General features: G+C 50.9%; 1 protein-coding gene across 25 annotated transcripts in view; it reads right to left on the reverse strand.

The window, feature by feature from the left end:
* The window catches only part of EPB41L1 (erythrocyte membrane protein band 4.1 like 1), a 119037-nt gene extending 98752 nt beyond the window's left edge, over positions 1 to 20285 (reverse strand). For 16 of the 25 annotated variants that reach the window (XR_013992324.1, XR_013992325.1, XM_081034618.1 and 13 more), the window contains exons 1-2: positions 19681 to 19819; positions 4550 to 4600 (exon numbers count right to left, since the gene is read on the reverse strand). The gene's annotated coding sequence lies outside the window, so the exon portion shown is untranslated. Of the gene's footprint in view, positions 1 to 4549; positions 4601 to 19680; positions 19844 to 20114 lie in introns of those variants that run through there. The other 9 variants (XM_081034625.1, XM_081034622.1, XM_081034628.1 and 6 more) reach the window with 9 other exon arrangements.
* Positions 20286 to 23413: the final 3128 nt, after the last annotated feature.

The following is a 23413-nucleotide window of genomic DNA, read 5'->3' on the forward strand; positions in this document are numbered from 1 at the left end:
GTCTCTCTCCAATGGCGATTTGCACTGTTGACTGAGTCACAGCCACACCTGGACACATTTACTTCCCCTCTGGGGAACACAGGGGACTGCAGTGGTTTCTAGCACAGTCTCTGGAGCTGGACAGACCTGAACTCAAATACCAACTCTAGATATCTGATCATGGGTAAGTCACTTCTCCTCTCTGAGTTGCAGCTTCTTCTGGAAAATGACCGCAATAATAAACAGTACCTATTCCATAGAGTTGTTGCAGTGAAATGAGATCATGCACATTAAGTGTTCAGCACAGAGCCTGGCACGAAGTGAGAGCTCAGTAATGTGACTTATTTATTATGGTGACCTTAAGAGGTTCATAGCAGGTTCATGGATGATTTTTCTTTACATTTTCTGAAATGCCTACGACACAGGTACACACTGAATGGATGCATTTATATGGAGGCAGACCCGGAAAGAAGCCCTTTCCAATAGACAGAGCAGTGTAATCTGGACCTGGGCTGCCTCTGCAGGTAGTGAGCTCTGTGTCATGGAAAAGCATGCAAACAGATGTAGGACAGCCACTTGAACTACCGACCAGAGGCAGCAGACACAGTGATCAGAGCATGGGCTCTGAAGCCAGACTACTGGGACTTGAACCCCTGCTCCTCCTCTTATTCAATGTGTGACCTTCAGTAGCTGTGCCTCAGTTTCTTCATCTATAAAATGGGGATAGTAATAGTGCCTACCCAAAGGATTGTCATGAGGATTAAATAAACTATCAATACATGTAAAGCAATAGAACATGCTCAGCACGGGGAGAATAATTCAATAAACATTACCTATTATTCTAGTTTGCCGCGTATAATACACGTATACATGTATAATGCGCACCCACATTTTAGGCCCAAACTTTCCGGGGGTAAAAATCTTTTGTTTTAATTTTCCAATAGTTTGCGTAAAAATATCAGCTAGATTGCTAGCTCCCGCCTAAACTGTACAAAGAGAAATAGCACGCTGTTCACGCTGTGGTAATAAAGTCGGCATTGCCTGTCTTATCAAGTCAGAGTCACTTCCTCTGTGGACAACAATACGTCACTTTTCATTTCATTTCATTGAATCACTGGCCAAAATTACTTTTGTTGCAAGTTCGTTATAAGTTCAACAAAACCGATTATCATATTCCAGGGTATTATTTTGCATACGGATATCGTTATTGATTTCTAGAGTTACACTTTTAACTCATAAGCATAAATAAAAGAATTAAACTTCATGAGTTATATAAATATCTAATCACTGTGTTGTACACCTGAAACTAATATAATATTGTATGTCAACTGTAATTGAAAAATTATTTTTAAAAAGATATTTTGGTGTATTGAAAGCTATGGAGAGGTAAACTTATTCTATGATTTGTAATCATAACCCTTGTTTTCTAGAAGGCAAAAACAACATAATGCAGCTAAACTTAATTCGTACGAAGCCCAAATGTCAGTCTCATGTTAGTAAGAAGAGGCCTATAAGTTTACGTAAATTGTGAGAGAACACAAACCTAGCAACGGAGAAAGAAAGACAGGACCACCGGTCCAATCAAGCATTTCTTGCTCAGAGACTGTACTCTTTTGTGTGTGTGTGTGTGTGAAGATAGTATTACCTACTCTACTTACATCACAAAAATGTTTGAAGATCAATTGAAACAATGTATATAAAAGATTTTTATTAAACTACCATACATATAAAAACAATAAAAGAATTAAAAACATTTATATAGATACGGAATTAGTACTGCCCATGTATAATGCACATCCTTATTTTTGCCTCACAAATTTGGGCCAAAAGGTGCGCATTATACATGGCAAAATACGGTATTATCACAGTTGGTATTTGTATTGCTATTACTGAAAAGGAGCGTTATGGTCCCTTGCAGGCCTATGAGCTATTCATTCATTCTCCTATAACCGAAGACTCTACTAATATCCTAGTGCATTCTTGTGGTTCTTTCTGCAGAGCAGCCTTTTACTCCCCCTTCTTCTGCTGACAGCCCTGATCCAGAAGAGGCTGTCTCTTAGCTACGTGGGTAAGCACGTGACCCAGGCCTGGCCACTCAGAATGTCTCTATCCCCCACAGCAACAATGATTGAACCAATCAGAGTCCTTCCCTTAGATTGATATATAGATCCTGGCAGAAAAATAGTTCCCTCTTTCTTTTTAGGTTGCTAAGCTGGGGCAGTGGACAGCCAGTTCCTAATAAGGGCCTAGAGGAGAGACAAGCAGTGATGGGAGACAGATGGAGAGTCAACTTCGTTCCTCATCCTTCAATCTCATGACCTGTCCCAGTAGCTATTAAAGTCCGTTTCTGGTTTAAGCCACTTTGAGATGACTTTCTGTCTCTTGTTTCTGAAAAAACCATGCCCATCATAGAGGCCCTCACCAAGATAAGGTCTGTGCTGGCCATGGGCACGGCCAGGCGGAAGCCAGCATTACATTAGGTTGGTGCAAAAGTAATTGCGGTTTTTGCAATTATTTTTTAACCTTTAAACTGCAATTACTTTTGCACCAGCCTAAAACCTGCTCCTGTACATTTCAACAAAATCCCTGTCACCTGGCTTGTAAGGGACAAAGCATGTTCTCAAGAATCACCCAACCCAGTAGTCTTCAGATACTGCTTCCAGAGCCCTGGGAATCTGCGGAGGCATCTCCAAAAACATCCACAGAACAAAGGGCAGGAAGGAGGCAGCAAGATCCTGAATAAACTACTCCCAATTCAACGAGAGCAATTCTGTTACAAATGCTTCCTGTTGGGATTCTGTGGCCCCCAAAGACTTGAAATACCCTATTCTAACCGATGCTCAGAAGAGCATTAAGAAGTAACTAGGGTTGATGTGTCCATCCCCATTCTGCAGAAAAGGAAACTGAGGTCCAGAAAGGGGAAGCGATGAGGCCAAAGCCACAGAGCGAGTCAGTGTCAGAGCAAGGACACGAATGCGGAGTTCTGGACTTGCCGTCCAAACGACTTCCACTGCACCAGGCGGCCTGGGAAAATCTATCGTCTCTCCCATTTCCTATCTCCTCCAATAAACCGATGGTGGTTAACGTCCAGAGTCTCACCTTTCATGACTCTGACCCCTACTGAGTTGCCTGGCTCCTTGGAGGGCTTCTGGAAGCTCAAGGAACTTGTGCAATAATAAATGTCGGAACAAGCTCTGCCTCCCCTACCCACGCTCCCCCACTCCATGCACACATCCACTTAGTTCCGCTTCTCCCAGTCCATTTGCCCAAATGTCAGGAAAAGACCAGCAGGCCCCTTCCTGGGAACTGCGAATCCACCTCTTCTGTCCTGGCTGTGCTGTGGCTGTGGACAGAGGAGTCCTTGTTCCCAGTGCTTCCTGCCCAGAGATCTCCATGGGGCCCAGGTGCTGGCAGGAAGGAGCCAAATCGTTCCTTTTAACTGGAGCTAAAGCCACCCCCTACCCCCACCAAACCTAGGAGCAACATGCTCTCAGCTCTGTTTGGCATTTCTTCTACCTGCCCCAGCCTGGCTCTGCCCCCACACCCCCCACAGCCCCTGCTCCTTAGACACACACACACACAAACACACACATACACACACACACACACACACACGCACACACTGATGAGTTCCCCTGGGGTACAGAGGTGCCTCACATCTAATTGAAAATAAAAACCAGAGGATTCTAGCATGACAACATCACAGCCATAGCAGCTGTGCCTTATTAATAAGACCACAATGACATTTGCATATTACTTCGAAATTTCCCCACCAGTGGAACTTCATTGCCTCGGTTCCCTCTCTACGTCATCACCTGCCAGTCCCTAGTTAGAAGGGTGCTTTGACATGCCCCGGGCCAGTGGTTTGTAAATGTCCTGCCCACAGCCAAGATGGTTCCCTGTCATTGGATGGGGGCCAGTTAGACTCCCCCAGCCCTACCCTAACTGCAGCCACGGCCGTTGGCAACCCCTTTAGATGTTTCATACGTTGAGATTCTTTTGGGTTCATTTGAATTTCCCTGCGAGAAAGTTTGAAAACAACTCATTTACTCTGACTCCACCTTCCCCGACTCCTGCCCTGACAGTGTATATATGACCCTAAGGCCACCAGAAAGGACGGTGCTGCCTAACTAAGCTCACTTAGTCATCAGTGGCAGAACCAGAATGAAACTGCCTCTCCTGAATGCAGTCTACAACCTAGGAGTGGCTAAGCGAGAGAAAACAAGGGCTCCGGGGTCAGCTACTCCGGCTTCCAGGTCTAAGGCCAGCCGTCACTAGCCATGCTGACCCGGATAAGCAATATAGGCCAAGCACGTTGTCTAACACAGAGTTGTTTAATGAATATGTGTTTCAGTCCCTACCTCAAAATAAGCCCAAACCAGAGAGGACCAGCAGCACTGCCTCTCCCAGCCCCCTTTTCAAACCTACCAGAAATCTGTGGCCTAGACAAACCCTCAGGTGTCCCCAGCTGTAAAATATATCAAAACAGGGAGCCTGAGGGCCTGGAAGATCAATTTGTCCAACCTGAGCAGAAGGAGACAAGTTAGGCTGTGCCAGTGTTAACACTCACCCGTCCTGCGTCCACACCAGCTCCCTCGGGGTAAGGCCGTCAGTCAGGCACCTAGAAGGAGGAAGCGGGTTAGCTCCTCTGATCTGAGTTCATGGGCCCAGCATGCAGCTGGAAACTGAGAGGCTGGCATTTGACTCTCTGAGGAACCTCAGGGAAGTTGCTGAACCTGTTAAACAGAACGGGCCCGTGTGACTATGCAGAGAGCAAAAGGGAAAGGAACAAATCTGAAGCTGGAGCAGCCAGCACGGGCCAGGCCCAGGCCGTGAAGGGCCTGGGAGGCCAAGGTAAAGAGCTCAGTCCTGATTCTAAGAGCAGCGGGCAATCACTGATTCATAGGGTACAGAACGGCCTGGACACGGGCAAGAAGAGCGTTAGGTGTATGAGTTAGGGCGCTGTTGTAGTTGTCTGGGGGCACGTAACAAGGGCTCAGACTGGGTGGTCGCAGTAGAGCTAGAAAAAGTAGTTGGAGTCAAGGATATTTAAGCAGTGGTATCCACAGACCGTGGTGGTGGACTGGATCTGGGGGACAACGGAGAGCAGAGACCTGCCTACCCCTCAGGCGCTTCTTTCCATGTCAGTCCCATGGTCTCCAAACCCAGGAAAAACACACCCATTGCTCTCTCACATTGGCTTATCCCTGCCTCAGTTTCTCCATCTGTAAAATAAATATGGTTGGACGCATTGGTCCCTAAGGTCTTTTTAGCATTAAGAGTCTGCCCCTTTTCAATCCTCTTTAAGCCCCAACTGCAGGCCCGGCCTGATACACAATGGGGCAGGATTGTTGCAGGGAGAAACCTCAGGCCCCCTGGACTCACACACTCAGAACAGCAAATCTCCAAGAGGGCCAAGGTGTTACCACCTACGAACAGGAAGGTAACTCGGTCTGAGGTTAGAACAGCGGAAGAAGCGGAAGGTGTGTGCCCGAGCCCCATGGGCCTCAGGACACGGCCACTCCAGCTATAACATCAGTCACCCAGCAACCTGCTTCCCCATCCAGTGCTTCCTAGAAGCTGGATGAACTTTGGGAGGCCAGGTAGGGAGCATGCCTCGGAGTCAGTGCAGAACAGTGGTTCTAAGCTTGGGCTCTCTAGTCACACAGACCTGGTTTGAATTATGGCTCCACCACTCTAGCTGTGTGGCCTGGGGCAAGTCACTTCACTTCTCTGAGCACTAGTCTCATTTGGAAAACAAGAGTAATAGTGTCTGCTTCCGGGGCTTAGGGGAGGATTAAATGAGATGATGCATGTGGAGAGCTCAGCACAGCGCCTGCTCACAACAACCCAGGAGGTAACAGAGTCCAATACAGATGTGGGAACTGACACCCAGAGAGGTGAAATGATGCCCTGAAGACTAACACAGTGGAGCAGTGCAGGGGTGAGACCCAGAGCCCAGGTTCTTAACCACTAAGTTATATGCACAGCATTTCGGTTCCTGCTTTTCAGATGAAAAGTTAAGACTGAAAAATGACAAGTGACTTGACCAAGACCACAGAGAATTAAGGGTAGAAGAGGGATCTGAACCCAGACCTCCTTGATGAAAAAATCCAAGGTCTCCGCCATGTGCGTCCAGAAAGCAGATGTATGTGGAAACCAGATTGCAGGTTTAAACCTGGAACAGGAACAAATACAAATCTGGGCAGTTTTGGGGGCGGGGGGGAGCTACCTTGAGAGGAAACCAGAAGGAGCTGGTGAAACAAAAGCCTCTTTCTCAGAAGCCCTCCCTCGGGACTAGGCAGGAGAGGAGGGGGCTGACAAGCAGGCCATCCGTCCTGCCAGGGCTGAGCTGAAGGTTGGATCTAAACAAACAGAAACAGTTCCAGCTTGGCCACCAACTTGCTGTGTGATCCTAGGCAAGACACACACACACACACACACACACCACACACACCACACACACCACACACACACACACAGAGAATTCTGTTTCTTCTACTCAAGAATGAGACAGTTGTATTGAATGGTGTTGAGATCCCTTCCAGTTATAGGTGACTAATAATAACCATTTCTCACAAGCTCCCAACTCCTGGTCAGGCCCTACTCCTACAACCCCAAAACGTGGCCTCTTAACTCTGGCTCCAATATTACTACAGTGGGGTTGGGAACTCCTACATTCAGGTTCTGGCTGCACAGCCAGGTTACTTCCCCACAACAGGCCTTGGCTTCCTCGTCCATAAAATGGGTACATATCTTTGCCTGACCACCTACAGAACGGGAAGATCCAAGGAGCTACCTCAAGGGCTAGAAATCCCCTGAGGTAACGAACAAAGCATCCCTGAGTCCCCATCCCAAATCCACCTTCAAGCTCTTTAACTTCTGCTTTCCCTCTGGTCCAGGTCACTTTTGGACAAATGGAGCCAGACAATCCAAGGTGATGGATGCAACAGCAGTCGCGACTACCCCACAACTAGCAGTAGTAGGAACCACAGCTACCACCTGAGTAACGGACACCTGTTTGCTCATACCTAATACCCTGGTCACCCGGGCCAGACACATGCACTTGGACTAGATCTCATACATCTCCTCAGTCAACTAGGTGAATTCCACTGTTAGCCTAGGTTTACAGATGACAGACGAAGGCTCAGCAGAGTGAAGAGACTTGCCCAAGGTCACACACACAGCAAGTGAGTAGCGTGGCCACCCAAACACAGGCTGTTCATCTGACCTCAGAAGTTGTCAACTTATCCTTGAAGCTATGGGGTTTCCAGGGTAACATTCCACCATGGGGCATGGCCCAGATCTAGTGGGGCAGTGAGTGGGAAGTATCTGAGCTTCGCCTCCCCAAATGACTAGTCGTTATAGTCTTGTATTATTATTCTAATGTGTCTAACTCAACTCTGGCTAGAACAGTGCTGTCCTATGGAAACACAAAAATGCAAACTACATATGTAATTTAAAATTTTCCAATAGCCACATTTTAAAGAATACAAAGGAATGGATAAAATTAATTTTAATAGTGTATTTATTTAACCCAATATATCCATTTCAATATGAAACTGATATAAAAATACTATTGAGGTATTTTACATTCTTTTATTCATGCCCAGTCTTCTAAATCCAGTGTGTATCTTACATTTGGAGCCCATCTCAATTCTGACACTACATTTTCATTGGATATTTAGATTCTCTTGGTCTTTACGATTGAAAAAGTATATTCATGAACCTAAGTTCCCAAACGTACGTGGTTTTTTGATAAGTGAATGGAGTATTCTTTTTAAATTTTAAATTAATCAAATCAAGTAAGATTAAAAATTCAGTTCCTCAGTGGCACTCGCCACATTTCAAGTGCTCAATGGCCACATGTGGCTGGTGGCTGCTGTAGGGGGCAGCACAGCTCTAGACATCAAGTCTAGAGGATGGGACGGTGGCCTCCAAAGCCCGAAGTCAGAGCTAGGCCTCCCAAAGTGAAGTCAAATCTGAATAGAATGCTACCTACTCACTCAACACACCTCTGCTGAGCCGAACATTAACCTCTATACCTATCTACAGCCTGAAAACTCAAACACTGAGCCTAATATTAATATCTACATCTGGGGCCTATTATATTCATAGGATGGTAACAAAGGGATCAGAGGACCCATTGTTCAGAAGCCGGCACAGTGGCTCAGAGAGGTGGGCCACCTGCCCAAGATCACCCAGCTCTGACCCTGGGCCTGGCTGACTAGGAGGCCTGAGCTCTGTCCCTAAAGCTTGATAGGGGCCCCACCTAAAACTCTGCCTTCTAAAGAAATAAGCCTTGGCCACTATTCTCAGGGGCCCCTCTTTCCCCAGGCTAGTGGCAGAGAATGGCCTAGAACAAGACACCCAGTGAAGAGGCTAAAACAGAAGGAGAGCAGGAGAAAGGTATGGCATGGCCTGCCACCCTGCCACTGGGTGACGGTCCTGTGTACAGGCCTTAGGCCACTGTAGCACCGTCCCTACCACCCCCCAGCCCTTCCCTGCAGGAGGCAAAGCCAGCAAGGTCCACTGGCTGCCTGCCTTCTGGGTGGGTCCTGGGGCTGGGCACCATGCCCTCCCTGCACCTCTCCCAAGAGCACTCACCCAGAGGCCGCTGGACTAGGGCCAGAGCCACTACTCACCTCCCAGGGTCACCTCAGCTGGAGTCCAGGGAAAGGGTCCAAAAAGACAGCCCTCCCGCTAGAAGGAGGGGAGGAGCACATTCTGGAGACAGATTCCAGTGCAGGGAAAAGGTGGCAGGCACAGGCCAGAAAAACCTGGGTGGCTCCGCCCCTCTCCTAGTGAGCACAGCTAGCACTCAGCCCAGCAGGGCGGGGAGACTCTCACCAGCCATTAGGTTTAACAATTAACTTCGATTTCTATTTCTGCAGGAGGCAGTTCCAGCAAAAAGTCCCATCTGGGGGTACAGGGCGTTAGAAAGAAGCAGAAGGAAAGAGACAGATAGAACGTGTGAAGGGAGGAAGGGGGAGTTAGTGATCATAGGCAAGGGGAATCCTAGGAAGGGGAGTCCCTTCCCCTCCTCCTTCCCAGCATATCATCCGAATGTGGGACAGCCCTCATGCTAAGGCGTAAGTTCCATAAGGTCAGAGGCAGTGACCCGGCACATAGTAGGTGCTCAATGAATATTTTTTATTAATGAACAAGGGGCAGGTGAACTAGAATAAAACAGGCCAGAGAGGTGTGCAGACTGATGGAGAAGAAGTGCAAGACGGCAAAAGGTGGCTTGCCCTGAGATGGGGACCTTCCTGACTCCTCTGACCCAGGTCCTCACTGAAACCAGGCCTGACTGAGGACTGAGATGGCAGCCACCCAGGACATGCCAGGAACGTGGCTTTAAAGTGCCCCCCTCCCTGGGTCTGCTCTTCCTAGCTGTGACCCTTGGAGCCCTCATTTCTTCCCCCATAAAATGAGGGTGCTACCACTGTGGCTCACAAGATGCTGGATGCTCTGTGCTGTTGTAATACGGTTGTGTCTCTGGTTGCTTGGCAACGGCCTCCTCGTCTCAGGCCACCCCCTGAACTCCCCCACCTCCCAGTATTCCCCTGGCTCCCACCGATGTGGCCCTTCTTCCTTTCTGGGAAGGAAAGCCCGGAAGGATGACAGCTTCAGCCCCCTCGCATCCCACACACCTGGGATCACACATCCACACCTTGGCAACAGATTGCTCCCAATCTGACATCTGCTTGTCATTTACATCCCTCCTTGGGATCCCCCTCCTCAACCTCTTCCTTAACCCCTAACACAGGCCTAGGGCCACAGCTCACCTGGGGCTGGCGCTGATCTCACTGCAGCCCGTTTACTCAGTGTTTCTGGGCAGGGTCTCCCACTTCCGGGCCTCTGCTTCCCAGATGGGTAATAAAGGGGTGAGGAGGGTGGATCAGGAGATGGCTTCTCCTGCCGGCCACCTCTGATATTTACAGATTCTGACATTTCTGGGATCAATTTGCACTTCTACTTCACACAGACCAGAGTTCAGATCGCAAACTTGGGCAGGTAAACAAGTGGCCCTATTACTATGAAACAGTCTCCATGGCGGGTGGCAGAGGCCTGGGGCTACAGCCCACCCCTGACCTTTCTCAGCTCAGGCCTGGGCAGAGGGACCAAGGCCCTGCCTGCTCACCTCCGCCACAAAGTCCTAACTTTTCTGCCCTACCTTTCTAGTCTTGTGTCTCCTTTTCAATAGTGGCATCAGGAACCATCAACCCCCCCAAATTCTTCTTAGCAAAACAAGGCTTGAAGCTCCCCCTCCACCTGGGGGGCTGACCCCAAACCCCTTCTGTGTGAAGATTCTGGGGCCATCTCTGCTCCGCCCTGCTTGTCCCTGCATCCTCCCTGCAACACTTCCCGTCTCCAGGCTAGAAGTCGCCTCCTTTACCTCCACAGCGAACACCTGTCTCCCTGCCTCCTGTCACTCAGCCACATCCCTACCAGACACGATTCCTCATAGTAGAGTCTTACAGCCCCTACTTGACCTTAAGGCCCTGAAAACCGAGGAACTCCTACAATGATTTTTTTCTCTCACGCTCACCCCCCAGCACAATGCTCAAAACACAACAGGTGTCTGCTGAAACACCAACGAGAATAACCGTTAACTGAAAAGTAATGAATTATAATTGTTTACTGACCATTTGTTCTGTATGATGCCCAGATCTCAGCATTTTACACATATCATTTCAGTGAATTCTTCCAAGCCCACAACAGACGTGTCATCCCTACCCCTTGGTTTTAAGCTGAGGCAATTGAGGCTTAGAGAGGTGCAGTGATTTGCCCAAGGTCACACAGCCAGGAAACGGCAGAGTCAAGACTGGAATTTAAGTTCTTACCCACTGCCCAACTTGGCCTCCTCCGATCCATAAATAAAGAAGGGGATCTGTGAGAAGTTGTGGCCTGCCAGTGATGGGGCCACAGGGGCTCCAAAGAAACCAGCCCAGCCCAGGGCCAGAGACAGATTCTGCAAATAGAATTTAACAATCTTCCATTAAGAAACTGCTCTGTGCCAAGCTCTGTGTTACATGCTGGGGAGCAAAGAATGATCCATGAGACATTCATCCTGGGGCTCACAATCTAGCAAGAGAGACAAGCGACATCCCAGATAAAGCGAAGACCAAGCAGAACTTGTCCCCAGAGAATAGATAAGGTGCTCAGGGAACGCAGAGGAGGAAGAGACAAATTCTCATTGTAGGGGTAGGAATGGGAGGGCTCACACGGTTTTGTGGGACAGAGGTTGGCATCTGAGCTGAGCCTTGAAAAGGCTTACAGGATTTCAACAGTGACTGGGGAAGGAGGGTAGCATTCCTGGCAGGGAGGAACCCAGGAACCTGGGGCAAAGACACAGGTAAGCACTGGGCGTGTCCTAGGAACCTCAGGAAACACATTCTCCGAGGCCCTTCCCTTGGCACTGGCCCCAGGGGCGGCCCTGAAGAGGCCACCTTCAGCATCCCCAGACTCACAGGCACCTGGTTGTTTACGGTGAGTGGGCTCAGAAAGAGAGAAAGGGCTGCACACCTGGGCCTGTGGTCTGACAAGAGGGACTCAAGGAGCTAGGATCCAGGCTCTGTATGAAATCTCTGAAGATGGGAGACACTAAAAGGGGGGGGGTCTCACCAGAGGGGCGTGAAGCTGGGGAGACAGCAAGAAAAAGGGCAAAGAACATGAATTGGGCAACAGGAGCCTGGCTTCCAGAACCACAGATCGAAGCTCCGAGGGATCGCGGGCTTATACTGTCCAACCCCGTTTTACAGCTGGTAAAACTGAAAACCAGATGGGGGGAGGGACGGACCTGAAGCCCCGCAGCACCTTCACTTAAAACCAGCAATGTGCTGCGAGGTAGGAAAGATCTGCCTTCCACCCCCGACTCTACCAGTGCCTCCTGGGTGACCCTTCTCCAGGCATTAGGCTCCCACTCTATAAAACCACCCAACTTTTAGTAGTGACTCAGAGACTCAGAGGGTACCTGTGGATCCTCTCCCGAGATCAAAGTGCACACTCAAAGGTGTGTGTGCTGTTTCAGAAGTTCATGAACATTCGAGACCAGCATTCTTCAAGGGCAATCTGAGAACCCTCTGTCTCCCAGTCACCTTGACTCTGAACTTGTTCAAACGGGCTGATTCCAGCGCCTACCATGGATCCCACCTGCTGCCAGGGAGCAGCTGAGTTTGACTCTCTGGGGTGAGTCCTGGTAGAGTGTTTTCTTAGCAAGCTCCTCTCTTCGGCTCTGGGGAGAGCAAAGTTTGAGAAGCCTTGCCTTAGGGAACCCTCAGAGGTGGGGGGAGTGTTGAGAACTCTCCTTTGAGCAGTTTCATGTACTGAATTTCTGCTTCCTTGTGTATGAAGAGAGGGCTCTGTAGCTAGAAGTGTTAAAGCCACTGCTCATTAATCAAGGCCACATGCTCAAGGTGACCCTGGTCATGGCCATGGTGGGACTCGAGGGAGGGCCAGCAAGCCTCCCGCAGCTGCCCAATTTCTGAAGCGACATTCTGAGATCGGCAGCCCTGCCTGGGAGGGAGTCTGGATTCCGAGGCTGAACATGGGGTGAGAGGAGGTTTCTAATCAATCCAGCCTCAAGGCTCCTTTCCTCTCTCCAGCCTTACCCTGGCGCTCGGCCAGCTCCGGCTTCCTTCCTTTTTTCTTTCTAGCATAAGCGTACTCCTGAACCAGGGTCTCCTGGCTCCAGCCTCTGCCTCCCTCCCTTCCCCTCCACCCATCATGAAGCCTGACAGAGAGGATCTCCAAGCCCCCAAACTCCCAAGCACCCTTCTGAAGAGACCAAACTATCACTCTCTGCAGATGATAAGCTTATTTCCCTGGAAGACTCGAGATAATCTATGAAAAACTAAGGTGGCCAGTGACAAAACAATATTTTGGGAAAAAGCCAAAGTTCCATCAGACCTGTCCTGTCACCTGCCCCTGAGGCAGCGTTCCTCCCACAAGTGGATAGCTGCCTGGACCCTGCTGGGCTCAGAGCCTTCACCTGCCCTGGGGCTGACACTGAAGGAAGGCCAGTCTCCGAGGGGGTAACAGCGCAGCCTGGAAGACAGGAAACCTGGATTGCAGAGCCTGCTCTCTGAGCCAAGAATCTGTTCTCCGAATCTGAACACATGCATATCCTTCTGTGAAACCCCTCAACATTCTCATAGGCTCTATCCAGGGCAGTGCAGGAAAGACTCAAAAGCGCCTGCCAACCTCAGATGGATGTAGACGTCAGTCCCGGCTGTGCTGCTTGCTGGCTGAGGACTGAGTAGGCCTGGGTGAGTTACTTAGCCTCCTTTAACAAAATGGGGGTGGACCCTGTGCCTCGCTGGGTAGGCGCAAGGATTAAAAGACAGAGGCATGAAAAGAGTTTAGCACAGGGCCTGGCACATGATAAGCCAATAAACGTAAGCGGTTATTTATCGGTCACTGGAGTGAGCCTCTGACTAGGCTTTCTCATTCTTAGGTGGCCCGAAGCAACCCCGAAACCACCCACCTCAACTGGGTCTGGAGGCTTTATCTTTAGAGCTTCAATCTGGACAGAAGAGAGAGGAGGGGAAGGCAAGAGAAGGAAGTGAGAGAAAACTGAGGAGTAGGGAAGGTAAAAGAAAATCAAGGCGTGAGGAAGGGCCTGGCTCCCCTAGCTTGGGAGAAAAGAAGATGACTTTAAGGAAACTGCCAAGACGGGAAACTGCCCTTCTAGAACCTTCCCTAGGCCCACCAAGGCAAGACTTAGAGGGAACAGCCTGCTGAGAGCACTGCCTTGGCTGGCAATAGGGACACTGAAGCCTTGGGTTACGGCACCTCCACGCTACACTGCCGGCCCGTGGTGGCCTCCGCCGGCTGCAGCAGACAGAGAGGGCCAGAGCCCGGCTGAGAACCAAACGACCTGCCCACGCAGCCTGCAAAGGCAGTGCCTGCTCACGCAGGACTCAGGGACCCCCCTGCTTGGGATTCTGATCCGGACTCAGCAGGACTCTCCCCCACTGGCTTCCAGCTCCAAGCCCTGGGCAGAGCTCACTCTGGGCCTCTGCGGGCCCCAAGCTCCTGCTTCTGGGGCTCAAGTTGAAACTGGGGGAAAAGCACTGTTCGGACTGTAAACAGGAGCCACAGACAAGCTGTCCCATTGCCACTGACCAACTGTGTGACCTTAGGGGTGTCACTCCTCTCAGAGCGCATTTCCCTCCTCTGGCCAATGAGGGCAAGGACCATGTGGAAGGTTCTCCCAGCTCTCACAGCGGTGACATTTCGTAGGATCCCTCCCAGCACAAAGGGGCGAAAGGGACTCACTCAGTAAAGGAGAGGGCTGGGCTGGGCTCTGCTGAGAAGGCAGGAGATGTGGCAACAGCCAAGGGTTACTGTGATGCCGACGATTATAATTAAACATTTCAACAACAAACTCTTAAGCACTGTACAATGAGCTTTCTCATTATCCCCTGGGATTCAATCTGGTGAGAGAGGTAGAGCTGGATGATGGAAATTCATCGTTGGCAGATGAGGAAAGTGAAGCAAGAGCGAAGTAGCTTGTCCCAGCTAAGTGCAGAGAAGGGGGAGCCGAAGCGGAAGTCATCAGTATTGTGTGCCTACTACGTGCCACCTGACTGAGTTTGCCCCTCTCTGTTATCCCGAATGAGGGTCATCACCACAAAATGGCATCAATGACAGGTGCTACTGTCCTCGTTTCATAGAAGAGGAAACTGAGGCTAAGAAAGAAATAACTGGTTTACTCGAAGCCTCATGGCTGTCCCATTGCGAAGCCTGGATAGGAACCTGGGCTTGTGGGGCTCTAAGACCTGAGCTCTTTTCATCTTCCTGGATGTACCGGGTTGAATAGTGCCCTCCCCCCAAATTCACGCCTACCCAGAACCTCAAAATGTGACCTTATTTGGAAATAGAGTCATTGCAGATATAATTAGTTAAAATAAAATGAGGTCATACTGGATTAGGGTGGGTCCTAAATCCAATATGACTGGTGTCCTTATAAGAAGAGGAGACGACATAGACACACAGGGAGAAAGGGGACGAAGCCATGCGATAACAGGCAGGTGCAACTGCAGGACAAGGAGAGAGGGGGGTGCAACAGACGCCCCCCCCCCGCCCCCAGAAGGAGCCAACCTTGCCGACACCTTGATTTCCAACTTCTAGCTCCAGAATTGTGAGAGAATACATTTCTACATTTTTAAGCCACCTAGATTGCGGTACTTCGTTAAGCAGCCCTAGGAAATTAATACACTATGAGTCCATTAGTAGCAGACCTCGGATTCAAATTCCAATTTTCAGATTCCCACTCATTAGCCCTGGAGGTTAATGGGGGGTAAGGGGGCTGTGAAAAGTCATTCTCATCCCTCCTTCATCTCCCTGGCCCAGGCTGGCCTGAATCCATCAACTGTGCTTCCATGTTCTCGGTTCCATCTGCCCGCACTGGGCCTCTTCATCAATGCAAACAAGCAGGAGCCCAGTCTCCTGGCCCTCACCCTCCATCCAGGCCGTCCTCTAACACCACCTGGAGAGCTGCGGTTTCGAAATGCAAATCTCATCCTTCCAGGCTACCTTCCTCCCCTTCCCTTGCTCCCCACAACCTGTAGGTCTCAGTCAAGATTTTCATCCTGTGACAGACATGACCCTAACCTTCCTCTCAGGCACTCACCTCTACCCACCCCTACCACTCACGACCTTCTGCTCCAACCGCATGGAACTCTTTGGAGTTCCCCTAACAACCCACAGTGCCTTTGCACCTGCTGCTCCAACTACCTGGAAGACAAAATCCAGCCCAAGCACTGTCTCTCTCCTCCGTGGAGAATCTTCCTCCGGGAACAGCCGTACCCTGGCACCTTCTCATACATTGTACATCTTTACATGTCTGCCCCCATGCCCAGCGGGTGAACACTGTTGTATTCATTTCTATTTCTGTAGGCTTAGGATTGGCAAAAGGCATTCAAGAATGTTCAATTGAACTGTGGAGAAGCATGACAGTAATAGTCGCTAACATTTATCAAGTGTTTACTATGTGCTCAGCACGGTGCAAAGCATTCCATGTATCGTACCTCATTTCATTCTCAAAACAGCCCTGGGAAACAGATTGGTCCTGTTTTACAGGCGAGGAAGTGAAGAGATAAAGTCACTTGCCCGAGCCCACCTGACTCATATGGGGTAAAGCCCAAAGGACTGTGGAGCCAGTGCTATCCAGTCCATCCCAATACCCTCATTTTACAAAGGAGGAAACAAGCAAGAAAGGGAAAGTGATGTGCCCACAATCAGAAACAAGGCGTGGACTCTGACGTTTAGATTCCTTATTCACCGCTCTTCCTCTTCTCATTCGTGCAGGATCCTAACGCAGGAGGACACAGAAGACAATCTAGGCTGTGTCTCCTGAAGAGCTTTCTCCTGCCTCCCCTACAGCAGAGCCCAGCATGGGCCTGGGCACAGTGGGGGGCTCAAATGTATGGCCATGAGATACAGCAGTAAAAAGACAAATCTACTTCCAAAAATGTCTAAGGCTTGCTTAGACGTTACAGTGTCAGGAGAGGAAACTTTGGGTATTATTTAGTACCATCTCCCATTTTATAGTTATCCACTCAAGAAATTTATTGAACACCAATCACAAGCCGGGCACTGAGTGGAGGCACCAGGGAGACTGATAAGCAAGTTCCTGCCCAGATGGCATTTGCAATCCAGTAAGGGGAGACAGACAAACAACTATCAAGTTCATGTATAATTACAAACTCTCACAAGTACTATGCAAGTTCTGAGGGAGCTCTAAGAATGGTTCACAGAAAAAAACTGACTTAGCCTAGGGAGTTGGTGAAGGTCCTCCTGACGAAGTAACTCTTGAGCTGAAAGCTGAAGAGTGTGAGTTAATCAAGATAAGAAGCAGGGGAAGAGTATGCCAGACAGAGGGAACAGCATGTGCAAATTTCCAGAGGCAAAGGAGTTTCTGTTGCCTGGGCAAACTAAGAGAAGGCCAGAGTGGCTGGTTTCCAGAGACGTGGGCAGGGGTTCCATCCCACAGGTCAAGGGAAGGAGTGGAGAAACTAAGCAGAGCAGAAGCCCCTTTGTTCAGAACCTCGCCCCGAGTTGACACTGTCAATGAGTCACTGCACTATGCAGTGAAGGAGTGATTTGTCCAAGGAAGACCTGGGACTGGAAACCAGAATCGTTACCTGCCAGGCTAGGGCTGCTACTTCAGGCATGTGTCTGGGAAGGAGCAGGAGAGGCTTTCCAGGTGTTCCAGAACCTATGCAAGGTTCTGGCTCCCTGGCTACACTTTTCTTGAGCTCTAGAGTACCTCAGAATCACTTGTGTTTGGTAAAACATAGACTGCTGGGCTCCACCCCCAAAGCTATTGATTCAGTAGGTCTGGTGTGAGGCTCAAGAATTTGCATTTCTAACAAGATCCCAGGTGACCCTGCTGCTGCTGGTGGAGTGACCACACTTTGAGAACCACTGCTCTAGACTACTAGGGGGCTAGGCGGAATGGTGAGTGGGGACGATGCGCAGGATCTTTGGGGGCTGGAAAGGTAGATTCCTAACTCTAGGTAACAATGAGACAAACTCGAGCGCTCTGAAAAAGAGAAGGGGCCTCAAAGTCCCAGAATCCAGCCTACTAGCTGCTCAGCTAGGGAAACTGAGGCTTAGGGGGTTTACACTCTGACATAAGGGAAGTTCAATAAAAATGTATTCAGTAAACAGGTAAACAAATCAAGGGTTTCACCAAAGACAAAAGGAGACTCCTGAGCTCCAGGCCAGAGCCTTTTCTGTCATGGGAGAGACATTCAGGAAAGGGGACCGCAAGCTCAGCTTTTCCCAGCTCTGCTGCCTTGGGCAGTGAAACATTTTAAGAATTGCAGAAATCTGCTGTTGGCCTCCAATCCTGTCACCCATCCTTTCACACTCCCCGCTCTCTCCCTTTACACTCCAAATCCTGTGTACTTTATCCTGGCAAGCCCGGCAGCAGAGGGGGAGGGGAGGTTATAGAGAAAAAGAACTGGAAGTGGAGGAAGAATTCTTGACTTGAATATACTTCTTCCAGAACAACTCATTCCTCCTATCAGAGTCTCAGTTTGTCTCTATTGTTGTAGCCAGTCTTACCATAATCTACCAACATTTCAGCACCAGCATCTGAAACCCACAAAGCCAGGCACCAAATTTCCAAACTACCTTTTCACCCAGTTTTTCTAAAATACAGTGCCCATGTACAAAATTTTTCTGTCCTATTCCAGTTGGCACCAAAGTGCCACTTCTCTTGCAAACCTACATACAGTCTTACTGATACACAATCAGCTGTATGTAAATAAAAACAAACATGCCAGAACTTATAAAAACACGTATACATCAAGACATACATTATTCACTGTTCACTGATAAGACATACCTATGCACCCAAATGCACAAGAAATACACAGAACACACACATGAACATAGACTACAGATCTGGGAATGCATGCCCTGCATCATCAAATGGGGAAAGGGGTACAGACACACCCAGACACCTCTCTCAAAGTAGAGGTCTCCTGATGGAGGGATTCCTTGGGTGTGGGGCTGGACCTTTGAGAGAGTGGTTCTCCCGCCCCCTTTCAAAACACCTAAGAGGTGAGTCTACGCTCAGTGCAGGGGTGAGGGTGGGAGTGCGGCTAACCTGTCCAGGCCCGGTCTGGCTCTGGAGGACGGTCCCAGCGACGCGACAGGAAATGGATCCCTGAACCGATTGGGTCAAGAGCCTGGGGACTGCTGCCGCTGAGGCCAGCAACACCCCACACCCACATCCACACCCCCCACTCACACCCGGGCTTCAGGCAGGACACGCCCTCCGCTCCAGCTCTGCCGGGTACTCGGCTCCGCTGTCAGCCCCGCTCCCTCAGGCCCCCGGGGTGTGGCCGCCCACCTGCCAGCAGGGCGTCTCCGCCGCGCGGGGACTCTCGCGCCACCGCCCCCACACTCTGCCCCAGCCAGGTGCCCGGCTCTCGGCGACCGCAGCGCCTCGGCCGCTGCCCTCACCCCATCCTCCTGGCAGTGCGGAGACAAAGCCGCGCACACGCACACGGGGGCTACGCGGGTGCACACCCGCCCTCGCACGCGCACTCACGGAGAGTCACACTGGCGCTCACACAGCGACACACACACACACACACACACACACACACACACTGCCACAGGCTCCAGCCACAGCTAAGCCACTGGCACACACCCTCATCCAGATGTACACACACTCAGCTACACATTCGGACACACCCTCTCATAGACACATTCACGGATAGACACACGCAGACACACACACCGCCCAGCCTTGTCGCACGGAGATATGCAGGGCACACACCCTCACAGATGCACACACGCACGCGCGCGCACACCGAACATCCACTTGCACAGATTCACGGGCACACGCGCGCTCACACCCAGCACACACCCGGCGACGTGGACTCCACCACACATAGCCACGCTGGTGTGAAGTCAAACGAACCCAGGCCAGGATTCCTGGCTCCGGCGCCCCCCGCAACACCCCCGGTCCCCCCTCCCCCTCCCCCCTCCCCCGCCCCAATGGTGTCTGGCCCCCGGGAGCCTGCCCGTGGGCCTGTCAGTGCTCAAGGACCGGGGACCGAGCCCGGAGCCCTCGGTGATACCCCCCCACCCCCCCCCACACACACACGGGCTGGACGCCGCGGGCTCCTCGGGGCCCGGAGGAGGGGGGCGGGGGCAGCGAGGGCAGCTAACCTGGCGGCGGACGCGGCTTCCGGGCGCTGTCTGTCCCCAGTCGGTGTGTCCGGCGGCCGCCCCGGCGGGTTCCGTGGCGCGCTGGAGCTGCGCAGAAATGCCCCGCTCGCTCGCCTGCTCCCACTCTCCCTCCCACCGCGCAAAGCCCCCTCCCCGCCCGCCCCCCACGCTCGGCCTCCCCCCTCCGCCCCGCCCCGGCCGGCTCCCCCGAGGAGGAGGCGGAGGCGATCCCGGCCGCCTAGGCAGCCGCGGTGAGCCGCGAAGAGCCGGGGGAGCGCCGGAGCCGCCGGAGCCGCGCGTCGGGAGGAGCCGCGTCGCCGCGGGGAGGGAGGAGGGGAGGGGAGGGGAGGGGAGGGGGCTGAGCCCCGGGAGCCCGCCTGGCGCTCGAGGCCCGCCGCCCGCTCCCCCACGTGGGCCCCGCGCCTGGCGCCTACCTGAGCCGCACGCAGCTCAGAGGCCAGGGGCGAGGGAAAAGACACCCCACCGCGGGCCTCCTCAACCTCGGGCTCCCAGCCGGGTGGGCTAGGGCCCCGCCCCGCCTCCTCCCGGGTCCCCGCCAGCTCCGACCTCGGTTTTCCCTGGCTACGACGCCTCGGCTCTCGGCCCGGTGCCCCGGGCTAACCCCACGGGCAGGCGCTCAGCTCGCCGGCCTCCTCCACCTCCAGCCGGGACCTGGCCGACGCCCACCAGCTTCCCCGCCGCCCTCCCATTGTTCCCGCCGCGGGAGCTCACGGAAGATCGCGCCACGCATTCTAGCCCCTCTCAGGTGGTAATGCCTCTGGATTCTGGGACTCTCCAAGGGCTGGCCCCAGGCTCCTGGGTCCTGACACTCACCCTCCAGAGGCGCAGGCACACCCAAAGTAAAGAAAAAGCTTTACTAAATTTGTGTCATAACCACCACGGCCCTTATAGAGGCTTCTTCAGGGAGAGAGGAACTAACCCAAGTCCAGCAAGCCCGAGATAGCATCAGGGAAAGGTGGGGTACCGGTTAGGTGTCCCCATTCCAGAGATGAAGAAACTGAGGGAATTCCTGTCCCAGGGCTCCTGGGCAGTGCAGGGCCCTTTAGAAGCGCAGGGAATAATGAGCATAGCCTCCTTTGTTAGTCACTGAACAAAGCTCAGAGAGGTAGGGGAAGAAGTATGTGTCATGCACTTTCAAGGGTTTTACTGGGAGTCAGGAAATAAGAAAAGGCCTACTAAGTGCTAGAGCTTTCACCCACTTTGTCCCACTTAGCCCTGAACACTGTCCTATGTAGCAGCTGGATCATCCCCACTTTCCTGATGAGAAGCTTGTCTTAGGTCTCTCTACCAGGCAGCGCAGAGCCAAGGTAAAGTCCGACAGTATTTATAGTTCACCGTGCTCCCCCCTCCAGTGAGGATACTAAGTGCCAAGTAAGCATCTGAGAACATAAGAAATCTAGGAGGAGAGGCCTAGTTTGGCCTCCAAGAGCTTCCACAAACTAGGAAACGGCAGAACTGAGGGAGCTGAAGCCCCAAAGCAGGACTGAGCATGGCTTGTCCAGGGAGGGATAGTATAATGAATAAGAACTAATGATAACTAACCGGTGTGGAGCACTTACTATATACCAGGCACTACTGTAAGAGCTTTACTTGCACTAACTCATTTACTCCCATAATAACACTGTGGGAAAGAGGTTATACTTGTCCCCACTTTATACACTAGGAAACTGAAACACAAAGGTGTTACATAGCTGGTAGAGTGGCAGAGCCAGGATCCAAAGCCAGGAAGCTGATTCCCACGCCTGTACATTTAACTACCGCAGGCAGGACAGAAGCAGCCCTGAACTCAAGGCAGACGTTTGAATGACTAGAGCATCCACCACAGCAGGACTCTTTCCTTGCCATCTTCTGTCTCCCTGTGTGTGTGTACCCGGTGCCCAGCACACAGGGCCTGGTATGCAGCCTTAATGGGTTAAACGACAGCATGACTGCCACATGAGGCTGGAGGGCCACGTGCAGGGTTCCGTTGCAGCCCTCTCTGCTCTGCGGGGCATTTTTATCAGTGGTTTTAGATGAAAACAGAGGAAGGCATGAAACGCTAATCAAATCTATAGCTGTCATGAATTTGGGAAGGACAGCAAACACTCTGGAAACCAAAATTCATTTCCAAAAGATCTCAGCAACTTTGGGGCTGAGCTGGAACTAAAATGAAGTGCCACACAGAATAAATGTAAACCCTGCCCTTCAGTCCAAACCAGAGCAGGCTCACAGAACTTTCTGTGATGCTGGAAAAGTCCTGAATCTGCATTGTCTATTATAGCAGCCAGTGGCCGCCTTTGGCTGTTGAGCACTTGAAATGTGGCTAATACAAGTGAGAAACTAAAATTTTCATTTCATTTCATTTGTAAGGACTGTAAATGTAAATTGCCACATGGGGCGAGTGGCTGCCATATTGGACAGCACAGTTCCAAAATATCAAGTCCCCCAAATACAGGATAGAAAGAATGTAGATGAAGAGCAGTTTCAGTGAAAATGACTTAAAGGTTGGAGTTCACCTCGAGCTCAACCATGCAATGTGGCTAAAAAAAAAAAAGAAAAAAAAAGAGAAAAAGAAAAAGGAAGGGCGGGAGGGAGGGAAAGAGGAAAAAAAAAAAAGGAAGAGAGGAAAAAGTGAACCATGATATGCTGTATCAACAGAAACCAGGGGTGAGAGCTCTATAGTTAGTCTCTGCAAGAAGTTCTGTGCTGCCCGGGGCCCATCACAGCTGGACCACAGGGGTCAGCTCTGGGCCCCACATTCTGAGGGGCCATCATCACACTGGAGCAAATCTAGAGGAGGAGACCAGAATGCGGAGCACCTGGCTGCCATGTTGTGTGGTGAATGATATAAACAGCCTGGAAAAGGAAATGGACAAAGGGGATATAGGAGGTGTCTCCAAATTTCTCAAGAGCTATCATACAGAAAGGGGATTTGTTTTGTTTCTTATTATTTAGGCCTAATAAACAAGACAAAAATTCTGTGAACCCCCTGCCCCAAGCCAAGCACCCTGAGGGAAGGCTCCATGTCTACTTCCTCTTTCTGTTTCCCTCATCAACTAGTCCACCCAGGACCTGGCCCATATTAAACATTGACTACAAATGTGCTGACAAATGGATATGAAAGAATTCCATTCAGTTCCAGTGGGTGGATGTCCAGGACAATTTCAGCTTACAAATAAAGAACTTTCTAACAGCCAAAGCTATTCAAGAATGGAATGGACCAGCAGGGTGGACAGTGGCTTCCATCCCTCCAGTTCCCGCATCAAAGGCAGTCAGTTAACTCCTTTCCTGCACGTCTTTGGGCCTCCCAAGCTGCTACCCCCTCTGCCACAGACCAGAATGCTGCCTTGAGTCCCCTGAGCTCTGAGGAAATCAAGCTAGCCACCTGAAAACATCTCATAGAGAAGAACCAAGATACCCCAACGGACATCCCCAGCTGAGCCCAACCCCCAGGTGACCCACCGGGCCATCCCTTTATCAGCCTATATCTCATGGAGCAGAAAAACCACACAGCCAACCTATGCTATGACAATCACCATGGCAATTCATGAAAAATTGTCAGAATTAATAAATCATTGTTTCAAGGGGAAAAAATGGAATGGACCACCTTGGGAGTTGAGCTCCCTGACAATAAATGTATTTAAAGAAAGATTGGTTTTCATTTTGGGGCCTGAATCAGGAACCACATGACCTTTCAAGTTGAAAGAATGAGCAAGTTCTATTAGGAGAGGAA

Source organism: Rhinolophus hipposideros, assembly GCF_964194185.1.
Source record: "Rhinolophus hipposideros genome assembly, chromosome: 22".
Lineage (NCBI taxonomy): Eukaryota > Metazoa > Chordata > Mammalia > Chiroptera > Rhinolophidae > Rhinolophus > Rhinolophus hipposideros.